This window comes from Poecile atricapillus, chromosome 1 (assembly GCF_030490865.1).
Source record: "Poecile atricapillus isolate bPoeAtr1 chromosome 1, bPoeAtr1.hap1, whole genome shotgun sequence".
NCBI classification, from domain to species: Eukaryota; Metazoa; Chordata; class Aves; order Passeriformes; family Paridae; genus Poecile; species Poecile atricapillus.
In genome coordinates, this window is record NC_081249.1 from 152,372,766 (window position 1) to 152,386,501 (window position 13,736).

The following is a 13,736-nucleotide window of genomic DNA, read 5'->3' on the forward strand; positions in this document are numbered from 1 at the left end:
ATAATTAAGCTGGTTGGTTAGAAAATAAACATTTGCAACATTTTTGTACTTTACTTTACAGTGTTTAATTTATAACACCGAGTTTTTGTATGATGGTCAATGTGAATTGTAGTTCGTAGAACTTCCAATAGTTAATAGGAATATAAATTGATTGTTTGCTCAGGGTGTGTGTATTTTGATCCCGTCGTTTAATCTAATGATTGTTGATATTACATAGTGGCAGTTCGCTACTACAGTTTCAGTTTTTAGACCATTACACTCAATTGTATTGTTGTTCATTTAGATCTCTCTTAGAAATGCTGTGAAATCCATTCAGTGACTCATATTAATTCCAATAGATTTTGCATGGATATCATGGAAATAGGCCAATCTACTTTTGTTGTGTGCAGCAGCCTCCAACAAATGCCTTCCCATCTTATATATATGTTCAACCCCCAGTGGCTTTCAGCTGTCCCTCTATATTAAAACCAGTTTTACAAAAGATAGATCCTTTTTTTTTCTGTATGATTGCCAGTAGAGTTCAGTGTCTCCAGCATCCCTTGACTTCAGGCCAGATCCACAGCCATGAACTGAAAACAGGGAGAACAGGCCTCAGTTAAGAAAGGGAAAGTTGGAAACAAGGTTATATTTTTCTTTTTTTGATGAATCTGAGCAATGAGACCTTCAAAGAGTTCATTGTGACCTTTTTTTACAAAGATAAGCTTGGGAACATCCAGATAAATGACCCATTTTTATCTACTACCTAAATACCAAATCATTTAAAATGTTATTTTCTAATTTTTCTGCAGCCAAGCAGACTAGTAGTGCTGAAGTTGTGGTGTTATTTAATTGCCTTACATTACAGATTAGAGAAACCGAGAAAAGCTGAATATGGATTCACAAACACTAATAATGACACTTTTCAGCCCTTCAACCTTTCACCCCTTTTTCCTTCTCTTCTTAGTATATTTTTGTGAGCTTTGGGTTTTGAAAATGATTTCTGTTTAGTTGTTTTTTGGGGTTTTTTTTTGGTTTTGTGGGGTTTTTTTCTCTTCTTTTGTTTTCTGTGTTTTTTGTTTTTTGGTTTCTGTTTTCCTCTTGTAGGTTCTTGCAGACAATGTGTTTTAGGTAAGAGTAGAAATTGAAGTCCAGCTTTTATTTTTGCAGCTACTCAGACTTTTCAAACTTGTCTCATTTTTCTTCCATTGTCTTTTGAACTGATAGTATTTAATCTGGGCTACTGGATCGGTCCTGGTAGAAATGCTAACTTGTATTGATGGCCTTGAGTTTATATTTAAGCATATAGCCTGTCATTTCCAGTGACGTGTACTGTTGTAAAACATCAGTGTCCTTGGGCTTCTCAGGCTGAGTGGCTTGCTTGGGCTCAGCCATTGTTCTCCTACAGCTGGATAAATTTATTACTTAGACGGATTAAACATGCAAAAACCGTCCAGCAGATTTTAGCCTTCATGCCAAACCCACAAAGTGGGTTTGCACATGGAAGTAGCTGTAAACAACACAAAAAAAATGTGTCAGTCAACCATGTAAAATTATTTGAGTACCTAAGGGGTCCAGTTAGATGAATAAATTTGAAAGGTTAATGCCCTCTGCAGTATGCCAGACTTCTTCACAGAGCTTACCATCTTCCTAGTAGAACAGGACATTTGTTTCTCTCCTACTCCAATGCATAGTCTATTATCTCTGTGCAAACAAACCTCACCTCTAACCTAAACAGTCTTGCAGCAATCTCTGGCCAGGAGGCAGAGCTTAAACCAAGGAAGTGATAGTGGTTTAAATAATTTTAAATGATTGTACCAAAGCACGTGTCTGAGAACCATAGTGTTTGCAGGAGTGAGATCTGAGAAACAAGCTTGGAGTTTGCCTGTATGTCCTGTAATCTGTGGGATCAGGAGAGAGGTCCAGATTAAGAAAGTTCCACTGGAATAGAGATGAAATAGGGATATTGGTGGTTATCTGGGTGTAAGACTCATCTGAGTATTCAAAAGCAAACCTTACCCTTTGCTTCAGGAACACATGAGGGTATTGAAATGGTTTGTGTATAAAATACTTAAAATTACATTTAGATAATAAACTGTTTCTGAGAAACATGACCTCAGAATTAAGACTAAAGGAACATTTTGCAGGCCTGGAGAGCAGAAGTCTGACTTGCAGTTATGCAGTTGAACCACCATAATGCCACTGATAAGCAGCTTGATAAAGGGCTAACAAGCGAGATATCTACAATTCCTCACAGCACTATCAGTGCAGGCACTTGAAGTCCTTATTATAAGGACTTATTATATAGGACATTTTCCTATATAAAAATTATACAGGAAATAATTTTTAAACACAGTATTTAAAGATAAGTGTTTAAAGCAAGACTGCTAATAACAAGTGCTGGACCTTAGTGCATAGCTAAAGTCATTAAGCAACTTAAGTGTTTTACAGTTGCAAGACAGAGAAAATGAATCATAAGAAAGTGTGTGATACAATTTACTGATGAACTATATAGAGAGGGGAGCTGTGTCCTGGACTTCTGGATTTCTCAGGCTCCAGTGCTGTGGAGCCAGCATTGGGTTCTGAGTCACCTGCATACACTCCCCTCTTAGCTAATTGTTCTAGTCCTCAGATCATAGAACCCCTCATGGGAAATCCACCAAGTCTGTGGCTAAAAGTAAAGAGACTCAGGGACCGGGTAGTGGCAGGGGCAGTCTCTAGAGCAGCCACTGTTCCTGTTGCCTAGTGGGAAAGCAGCCAGTCTTGAAGAGTCAAGATGTGGGCTCTCTGAAGAGCTGATGGCAGGAGAGGTAAAGCCTTGTGCAGTGTAGGTAAAGTAGAAACTACGCATCTGTGACAAATGCATAGGTACTGCAGAGCTACAGCACATCCCTGCTGTGTCATCTGAAGGACCACCACTGTTTTTCTTTCTGTTTCAGAATGAAATAAGTTGTATTGTTTCTTCAAATGATGAAAGAATGCATCCATATGTACAAAAGTAATGGACAGATTTGCTTCCGTATTTTTGTATATGGTACAAATAAAATTTTAATGTAAAAGGATACTTCCCATGATCCTTGCTGAGTCATATTTTCTTGTGGAATTCCTCAATATTAGCAAGTGTTGCTTAAAAAAAAGAAATTCAGTACAACCCAATCCATAGAATTAATTTGATTTACTACTGTTTGCTAAAAAAGCATTATGTATCTATGCATTGCAAAATCAATGTCTATATTAATAGATACAGACTTTTTGGTGATAGTAAGGTCATTTGACAAATTGCTTCTAGCCCTTTCTTACCTGTGGAGGGAGCATTCAGGAATTCTGGACTTCTTTTAGCAGCAGAATGCATTGGCAGGTAGCAAAGGAGGCATTCCTTCTCTCTTATCTTCAAGACTGCTCCTTTTGCATATAATAAAAACATATCTCTCCTCAAATACCTTCCTGAAAATATTCTTTCTATGCAGCTGAAAGAACAGCCACAAGGATTGAGCATAGGAAGCAAGACAGGCTGAGCAAAAAACCATGTCAGGATATGGGACTTGTAAACCACCCCAGGGTCTATGAGACATGTAAAGCAAAAGAGGTTCATTGTAGACCTCTCATCTTATGGCACCATAAAACAAGAGCAGGAAGTTTCACTACTCCAATATGTCAATAAAATAACAGTATGTGGAGAATGCTGTTCTACATTCAAAAGATGGTTTTATCTTTCTTTAACACCGACAAAATAAGGCAAGAAAAAACCCCAATATTTCACCATTTTTCTGTTCACTCTTCATTCACTGATATTTTCTGATGTGTATTCATTTCCTGTTTACACTAAAAGCAGTATCGCTAACTGCAAACTCAGATCTCCTCTAAGCCTGCCAATTGAAAAGTAAAATGTTTAATTAAGTAAGAGCACTGTCCAAAATAAATAGCCCTTAATTCAAATCTAATTAAGGTAACATCAAGGTATGCAGAGACATAGATATATATGTGTGTATTTACATGTGGAAAATCCAAATCCCTAATTACTGGGATACATTAAAATTGTTCTAGTTCCTGCAGTGAAGGTACTGGATCTTGTTTTCAGAACATGCACGGACCAGTTTAAAAATAACTGTGTGAAAATGAGATGAGTAATTGCTTTCATTGACCACTGATATCTCAGAAAACTTGCAGGCAAAGCAAGGCACAGGAGGGTGAAGGGGCACAAGTGAGCCTCAGACATCTTGGAAACATTTGTGATATTTTCCTAAAATTTTTTTAGAACATACACTTTTCTGAAAAGACAGTGTGTTAGGCAGCAGTGGGAGCTTGTAAGGTATTTGATTGGTCCATGCTTATAGGACTGGAATGACCCTGTCACTTTATTAGAGCTGGTTGGATTAGTCACTAATTACAGGTTTCTTTTGACCAGTAGATAAAATCTGTGCATAATGCTTATGATTATCAGGGGAGCGACATCATGTGCTGCCTAGCCTAGCACAGTATATGACCTGACCACAGAAATTCTAGTGTGATTTGTAATAGGGTATGGGGAATGCAACATAAAATTATGTATCATTTGCATGCCTTACTCTTTATCATCACTTAATAGTTAGTATCATAGCCCTGTGAGCAGTGGTGTTAAATATCATGGGTCCGAGTATGACATCCAAGGACTTTAGAAAGGTTAGAAATATGCTTTCATGACAGTTAATTTGAAGACCTTTACATTTTACTATTTGCTTTGGAGTCAAGAGTTCTTAGAAACTTTACTGCAATTATTTGAAAAAACGTCCTTCATGGTAAAGGGGAGAAAAAGCAAGCAGCACTGCATAATTTACTGTGATGCCTGCATGGGTAATGTTTTATCAGCTCCATAGTATTCTTTCCTAAATTATGTCCCAGACTAGATAATACAAATGGAAAAAACAAGTTTATTTTTTCTATTCAACTTGCAGCTGTAATAATAAAAAGAGAAAAATCTGATTGCTTTGGGAAAGTTTTGTTCTTCCAGAAAACCATTATTTTTTGTTATTTCAGTGATTATGAACCCTAATTTTGTTTAATGTGTAAACCATTATATGGTTTTATAGTTGAAGTGTAAAATGGACATGAAATATATTTTCCTCAAATTGGTACTATTTTTGAAATAGTATATTTGAAATAGCTTGATAATGAGAGGTAGCTTTAAAGACCATATACAAAAATAACTGAAGAAATGTGCTACTATGTGCTAGAGAAGGCATTGAAAATAGATTTCTGGAAACTGTAGTCCTTTTACTAATATCATATTGTTGGTTTCCCAATTGTTTATGAAGATGCAAAGTTTTCAAAGCCTCCTCAATCTGACTTTTATTTTTGCATATGAAAGGAACAAAATTAAGGTCAAATCACCTTGCCTTTCAGTTGGCTCTGAAAGCTATCTGAATGATTTTGTTTGTGTGTGCAACTGCCTGTATTCATAGCTAATATGTACATATATATACAAACACTCTGAATTCCAATGAAAAGAAAAATGTTAGGCAGAGTCTTACATTCCATTTAAAGTGTAATTCTATGAGACAGTCAGAGCTATAAACACAAATATTAACAGAAAATGGGCAATAGAAAGGAATCCATATTTAATAATATATTGTACCTAAAAAACAAACATCTTCTATTTCATGCCTGATTACATCTCAGAATTAGAAGAGTACCCTGTACTTCCTAGTTGTGTGATTAAGAGACTTTCTGATAAAAGTGGAGCCATGGAAGAGAGCTGTGGATAACATATGCTTCAGAGTAGCTGTAGGTATTTTGAAAATGAAAAGAGTGCTTTTAGTGAAAATCCACAGGTAATGACAGGTTAAATTCACCATTCTAAACAAAAAAAACCAAAAAACCCCAAAAAAAACCAGAGTTACTCCAATTTTTGACAAATTGAATGCATGATAGTTTATAAAGTATATTTTACCTTTTCAAGTAAAGAAGTAAACGCCAGATATGCAAAAAACCACATCTTAGACTTGAACCATTTTAAATGCATAAAGTAAATACAAGAACAAGAAATGTAAAGTTAGAAGTATATTTTAAAAGTGTGGCCATGATTTCAAGGCAGCTGGTAGGTTTGAAACAGGATACATTTTGTTCTGTAACTTTAGGGTTGAGGGGCTTGTTTTCTTGATGAGATTCACTGATTAACTAATAATTTTGCCTCAACTACAGTATTGTACATAGATACATCTGTAACTAAATTCTTGGGCATGAGAGTGATGATAAACTAAACTCTCATAAGAAAGGGAGAGGTTACTCAGGGGAGCAGTGGAATAGCCATCACTAGAATGGGCAAATCTGTCTTTCAAGTAAGCTGTGCTTTGAGTTTGGGCAAAATTATCTCTGAAGGTCTCAACCTAATAATATTTTCCTTTCATTCCATTCTGAGTTAGTTTCAAGTGTTCACCTGAAGAGCTGGGAGCAGGATCTGTCTGAGACATTCAAAACCTGCCTGAGAAGGTTTTATCCTGACACAGGACTGGAGGGGACACGAGGAGATGAACCTGGACTGCAGTAAATTCTGCAAAGCTGTGCTCTGCCATCATGGTGGTCAGATGTCTGGTGAGACTGAGAAAGTTTCTTATATTTCCTGTAACATCCCATATAAAATCCTTCAATGAACTTTCTAAACTCTGTATTTCTGAATCTTCAAAGCAGGAGTAAGGCGTAAGAAAAATTTCAAGGACTCAATTGTTAAAAAAAAAAGTGAAACCTCTGCTTATAAATACTCATCATAAGCAGAACACGATAAGGTATGCTTTTGAAATACACACTGAACTATAAAAATTTTCACTCACCAATATTGCCCTTTATATTTTATTTTTTTTTAAGAATCATCAAATAAAACCATAAAAGATCAGAAAATCCATATCTGCAGAACACTTGATTCAGCATTAGTCAAAAAGTGGAAGAACATAAATCTTTGAGAAGCTTCAAGATCTTGCCAGGCTTTATTCTCTGGAACTCAGATTTGTTGTTCTAATGAATTTGTTTACTGCAACAAGTCTGAATAAGACACAAGAAGTCAGATACAAAAACTTGTTCCACAAATACTTGTGCATCGTTGCTCCTTGAATTTTGTTGGCAAGTTTTTTTCTAATACACATTTATAACATTGAAATAGATTTCCTGTGGGGTTTTATCTTTGTTTTTCTACAACTGACCTGCTGTCTGCCTTTTGTGAGGACATATCAAATTGAAAATAGTTTCAAAGTTGTTATAGATTTAATGTATGAAATAGTGTTAAATTCAGGGCTAGATTTGAGTCTGATCGTGGTAAAATCTGCCACAGGCTCTGTTAAGGCATTTAACACTAAAAGACATTCACTGTTTGCCAATTCCAGAGGTTATACTGAAATTACATTATAAATTAATTTGTGTGGACATGTTGCTTGGATAAGGATTTATGAAAGTAGGAGAATGTCAGAGAATGTTTTTTAGAATAGGAAGGATTATTATGTAGAAACCCACTTACAACCTGAAAGCTGTAAGATACATTACCAAATTATTGACAATAAATTAAATCTTCTCTTCAGAGGCAGAGTCAAATCAGAGGTCTTAAGAAAGAAATTAATAAAAAAAATTAATAAAAAGTCATTCACAGTGCAAAGCAAGTGCCTACTCCCTGTGTCCCACCAACACTGGGAGGAGCAAAAGGGATCACAATCTTTACTTCAGAGAGAAGAGCCTTGGAATTCAGTCAGCTCCATCTCCAACTTTAAAAAGGTTTCACTGCATAGAAAAAAAAGTAAAGCAGCAAGCGTGCATACTTAATAACTTTTGAGCTTCATTTTGTGTTTAAGATAATCAGTTTTCAGCCCACACATAGCATAGTGCTCATCTTCTAACCATTAAAAAAATCAGTTAGGTAAAATGGCTTTGTGTACTCTGACAATTAATTAAATGCCCAATGGATACTTTTGCACTCATAATTAGCAGATTAATAGCACTGTTTCCTCTGGGGACAAATAAAACCATGTTTGTCAAAATAAACTGCTATGTATGTATGCAGACACACACATTTACATGTGCAGAAGGGTAAAGCAATAGGTGTTCAGTTTGTTTATTTCTTTCAAAGATGGAGCCTGATCAATACTGTGGTTTTAACCCTAAATCACTTACCAAATAACACAATTGATAATACCATCACTTTTCTTTAGATACTAAGAATGTCAATTCAATACCTGTAGCAAATACACAGAGACAATCAGTTTGGGGAGGGAGAAGTTACTGTATTGACAATACTGCATTTGAAGAAGTTAGGCACATGTAACAGATAGGTACTGTAAAAATTTATAGTCTTGAGGATCTAAAAAAGAATGCTTTTCCTTAATATTAGAAAATTAGTTTCATTGCACACCAATATATGGCCCGTAATGTTAACTTCCCAGGAGGGATCATAAACTCTCCAATTACTTGAAATTTGGCTTTCTAGGTATTCAGATAATTTCAAAGTGTGGTTTATTCTGAAAAGTTTTCACTCTCTGTATAGTAATAGCAATAGTCTACTATTGTAGACTAATTTCCTTTTATTTAATTATAGATGTTCATTGTAAACATTTATTAGCATAAATTACGAAGAACCTCTTTGCACTTTAAACTTTGTCTTGATTAGGCTTTATGTTTAATGTTTCTAATAATGACGTAATTTTTTAAAAAATGGATTCTAAATTGTATCTTTTCCCTAACTTTTACTTTCTGTAAACTAAGAGAAGAAAAAGTAATAACTCTTCTATAAAAAAAAAGGTAACTTAACATGAAAACCACCCAAACTCTTGAATAAATTCAGTTCTCAGAGCACATTGAATATTGTTATCAGAAATATTTCCTGTGAGATATTTACACTAATGATATACAAATATTAGAATTGCCTTTTGCTTGATAATTTGTTAACAAATTCTGTTGTTTTATTAACAAATATTGTTACTTAACAGAAATAATGATGAAGACAGTTAATGAATAAAATCTAGAGTTTGTTTCCTACGAAACAATCCCTCCCACCTCCCCAAACACCAAGATCTAGTAGCATATTTCTAACTTGTAGTTAGCACTTCATTTTGTTACCTATTTTGCTTTTGAGTCATGCTATAGCACAGGGTAACTGAGAAAAGAAAATCTGCTTAGAAAATAAGAGCACTTGAGAAAAACTTACTGTATATAGAATTAATTTCTTTTCCATTGCTAGGCCATTTTGTTGTCATCTGGCACAGTGTCATCATGTGTTTTCCTTCACTTCCATGCTATTTTTAACCTGTGTATCTCTTGCAAACAGTTAGGATAAATTCTCTTTTTTATGGGCACTTTAGTGTCTAAAAAGCAGCTCAAAAATAAGCTTTCATTGTCACCATCTTATCTAAGTGAAAAAAGTGTTGCATATTTGTTGTAATTATTTTCTTTTTTTGTATCTAAAGGTAAACTTTCAGTTTTTAAGGTGAAAGAAAAATAAATGAAATATCCATGTTGTGCAACTTCTGCCTCCTGAGGCTTGATTCCTTTTAAAGGGAAGAAAGTAGTCAGGCCAAAAATTCCTAAAATAAAAGGATAGTTGAGGAAGAGAAAACCATGGAATGATGCACTCTTGTTAACATCCAAATGCTGTTTTTCAGTGTTCTGTAAATGAGAATGTTGCTGCAGCAAACTTGTGTTTTTCCATTGCATATCAATGTTGATAATCAGGATGTGCTGGCCCTACTCTGAAATCTGCACTTTGACTTTGCTCTGTTCTTGTAGCTGCCTAATTTCAATGGAGTTACTTCTTGTTTCATTTTGTAATCTTTTCAAATATTTTTTATCCATTTTCCTTTCATGAAATCAAATACTTTGTTTGTGTACCCGTAAAGCATCTATGAGTGAAAAAACATTTTTTCAGCTGTAGTTTTTCATATATATATGTGTGTGTGTGTGTGACTTAAACCCCTAACACTCTTCTACTGCTTACAGTCAGTAAACCAAGTACAAAAGACATTTTTTTCTTTTCAGCTGTAATCATTTATTCACATGTGTTTAGTATTCCTCTGTGTAACAGTGCAGATACAAGTACTTAAAATGGTAAAGCCTTCTCCCCGAGATAACAGAGTACACTGCAGTAATACACAGAATGATATACAGATAATTACACTGTGTCCTTTAAGAGGTTAATGCAGTTTAAACTAAATAAATTGAAAAAGTCATGGATCTCTTGACAGTTTTCAGAACACATTTGGTTTCAAAATACTGATCTGTGATTTTGTTCTCAGGTGTTAATACTGAGAACTCTGAGTCAGGGAACTTTAGCTAGACGGAGTGTTTAACACAACAAAAAAACCTAGATGAAGCTAGGGAAAAACTTTTAGGAGAGAAAGGATTCTCTTAGTAGCTAGGGCTATACATTCATGTTCATTTAAAAGGGATCCCTATCTCCTCAGGTCACTAAGTAGTGCAGATTTGAATAGGGGTAGATATAAGTGTAGAAATGCCATACAATGCCATTTGCATCTGCATGCTCTGTGGGCATGTGGGAGCCATTCCAGATTGCTTGGTGTTTTTCTTCTGCTTATCTGCATGGCACATTGAGGAGGCTTTTGGCAGCTGGTTCCTAGGCTCTCCTGTTTCTTAGCTCAGCCCTGCAAAAATAGCTCCTGATAGTGATGTGTTCATCACTATCAGGACATCACTATCAGGACACCATTACCTTTTAGCCTGGTAGTTTTGAGTGTACTCTAGAAGCCTTCCTGGTCTGCAACCTGAGAGCAGCTGGGCTTTGGGAATGAAGCTGTGCAGCCATGGAACAGCTTCCAGCTCTCCAAAAACTGCAGTGGTAGGCAGGGAATGGAGCTGGCAGAGCAGCTGATGCATCTGACTGCCAGATGTCTCCCTCGTAAACATCCAGACACCAGCACCAAGTAGTGTCTGGAGCCTGGGGACAGTACTGACTGAGCACTGTAGTGTGGCCATCAGTGAAGGGACAGCTTCCAGATGAGGGAGTTGAAGCCCATGCACAGAAATCTCAGCTGAGTTCCCCCTTTGGCTGATGGGGTAGACAGCTGACATTTCTGGCAATCAGAAGCCTACTGTTGACTATCATCTGACAAAGTAACTCAGGAGGTGGCATTCACCAGCTCAAAAGCTCTTGCCCATCATCTTTGTGAGTGACAGATATAGAAGGGATCATCTTTGTGCTTTCTCACCCCAGCTGTAGCTGGGTTATGTACATTATTGCTGCCTGTTGTGTCCGTTCTTTTTAATTGTCAATGCTTCACCAAGCAGCACCCAGAAGAAGAGGAATCACTTACTCAAAGCCTAACAATTTACTCAGACTATAACTGGTCTAACACAGATGTTCTGGTGTTTCTTTATAGATCTCTAAAGCTCTTGTGAAGAAATTCTTTTAAAGAGCTAGTCATCCTGACAGTCCAAAGCAAAGCAACATTAGAATCAGTCAGTATTTATTGCACTTTCTATTTTCAAGATCTTAGTTAAGGTGATCCAGTAAATTTTTTGATCACTCTGTAAATAAAATAAAAGTTTTTATTTAATATTTATTCAGATTTCAGGATGAGTAAAGAGACTGTCAATACATAAGGACTGGTTAAAAAATTCCAATATGTCCTACAGCTCTGAGACTGTAATTAGATTTTTCAAAAACCACAACTGATTAACTTATTGTTGAAAATTCAAAGCAAGTTGAACAAAGAGTTTGTTTTGAATTGGCCTTTTAGCTATTAAATATTAGAATGAGCTTGTTCCCTTAAGTTAAAATTATTGAAATACTTTACATAAATGATACAGATACTAATGTCAATGCTTTTGGCTAATTGCTAGAAGAAATAAGAAAAAAATCCAAATCACCTTATTGAGTTTTATGTAATTTTTATTTACAGATCTTTGCAAACAGGATATAGCAACAAAGAACCATAGGTGTATTTCCTTAAAAATATACTGTCACTTTGTAGTATACACAAAATATTTACAATAGACAGAGTGAAGTGTGTGATGATATCAAGGTAGGTAGATATTTTTAGGTGAAAGCCCTGCAGAAGAAACACGTAATATTGAAAAACACTGAAAACTACTCATGAAAATATATTTTTAGCAATGTCATTTCAAGGGAAACAAAATACAAACAAAGAATTCATATTTTTAACTGTTTGGAATTGGCATTATGCATTGCAACAACTTGTCTAGGAATAAAAATTGTATGTAGACAATAAATATTATTATTTAATGTGATTTTTTAATTTAAAAAACATATCAAAATCATATTTAAAATTATGCTTCTGCTTCTTAAGATGCCACATTTCCAGCACTTGCTTCTCATGTGAGGGATAATTAATTCCATTAGAACTTAATTTTGCTGACTGGGGTGAAAAAAACCACTTCTTGACATTACATCATCTGTGAAAACTCTTTCTCAGATATTTAAAATATGGTTTGTTTAATGTTTTTATTTTTTTTCCCACGTTTTTATTTTTTTTCCAGAAATGTAGAAATCTGCAAATAAGATGCAATTGCCTTAAAAACACACTGTGTCTATAACAGAGAATGTACTCTCTTGATCAAGTGGAGGATGGGACACGGACTCAGTTTCCAGTGTGAAATAAGTCTAAAAATCTAATCTTTTACATGATACTAAAATCACAAAACAAAAAGTTCAAATTCTATACTCTGGTAATGAAGAGCACTCTGAACCAGAAGTATTTTTAAAACATCTTCATAGGCTATTGTGTCTGACACAAAAGTAATTTCAGTATGTGGTCATACTTTGAAAATGCTTCTCATGTTTTCTTAGATGATGATAGGGGACTGTGGGGGTTTATTTTTATTTCCAGAAGGAAGTTTAGATGCTGGTCTTTCAGGTAGCTGAACTCCATACTGGAGATTCATTTTTGAGAAGGAGAGAGCATGGTTATGATAGATATTCCATTATTAGGAATAATTAGGAATTATGAAGAATAAATTAGGAATAATTAGGAATTATTAGGAATAAATATTATATATTTCCATTAGGTAGGAAAGGCTGAGAAATGTAAATATCAGGAAAGAGGAAAGGAAGTGCCTTCATTTTCTATTCTTGGTCTAAGAAGGTCTGCTAATTTGTTGTGTTTGTCCTAGTGAGAATGGGTAGTGAGCTCTTCACGAGCTCCTCGCTCTCTTGCCATCATGGAAACTAGCACGGATATCTGGCATCGGTGTCCCAGTGTCCATACCTGAAACAGGTGCTTTGAGTCCTTCAGTTCCTTAGGCCAGCTGACCCATCACATGTATGACCTACTACTCGAGAGTTTCTCAGTTATGCATTTTTTCATGCTGCCTCCCATGTGAAATCCCTCACCATATTCTTTCAGAATATCCCCACACACTGTGCTGCATTTGGAGAAAAATATGGATGGATTCTTTCCTTAGGGGATTGCTGCCAAATTTGGAGTAGTGTTTTGGCCAATCTGAAAGTGGGAAAGAGAGAAGAGAGATCTTGAGAAAAACATGTAAAAGCTTGTGGGACTGACAAGGGGACAGAGAAGCAACAGCAAGCTCTCTAGAACATGTTCTGGCAGCAGCCTAGGCACATCTTTGTCAAACATTAGAGTCCCTGGATGCCTTTCTATCCGCAGTCTACGCAGAGCAGATTGCTATTGTGTACAGTTCCAGGTTGGGGAAAAAATATGGTGGTGATCAAGGCATCTGTGGGGACTGCCTAAAAACTTATTACATGCCAAATATTCTCATGTAGGTATATGATGGAGGCATTCATATCCTGAGGGACAAAAAGACCTGTGCAT

At 35.7% G+C, this 13,736-nt stretch overlaps 1 long non-coding RNA gene across 2 annotated transcripts; it reads right to left on the minus strand.

Moving 5' to 3' along the window:
• Nucleotides 1–891: 891 nt before the first annotated feature.
• LOC131574762 (uncharacterized) lies at nt 892–9,173 on the minus strand. 2 transcript variants are annotated; one of them, XR_009276575.1, is made up of 3 exons: nt 9,134–9,173; nt 3,277–3,378; nt 892–1,384 (listed from the first exon to the last, which is right to left on the minus strand). It is a non-coding gene; the product is annotated as an uncharacterized LOC131574762 (long non-coding RNA). The 2 variants fall into 2 exon arrangements; XR_009276574.1 differs by having other exon boundaries at nt 892–1,486.
• Between the last annotated feature and the right edge of the window lie 4,563 nt (nt 9,174–13,736).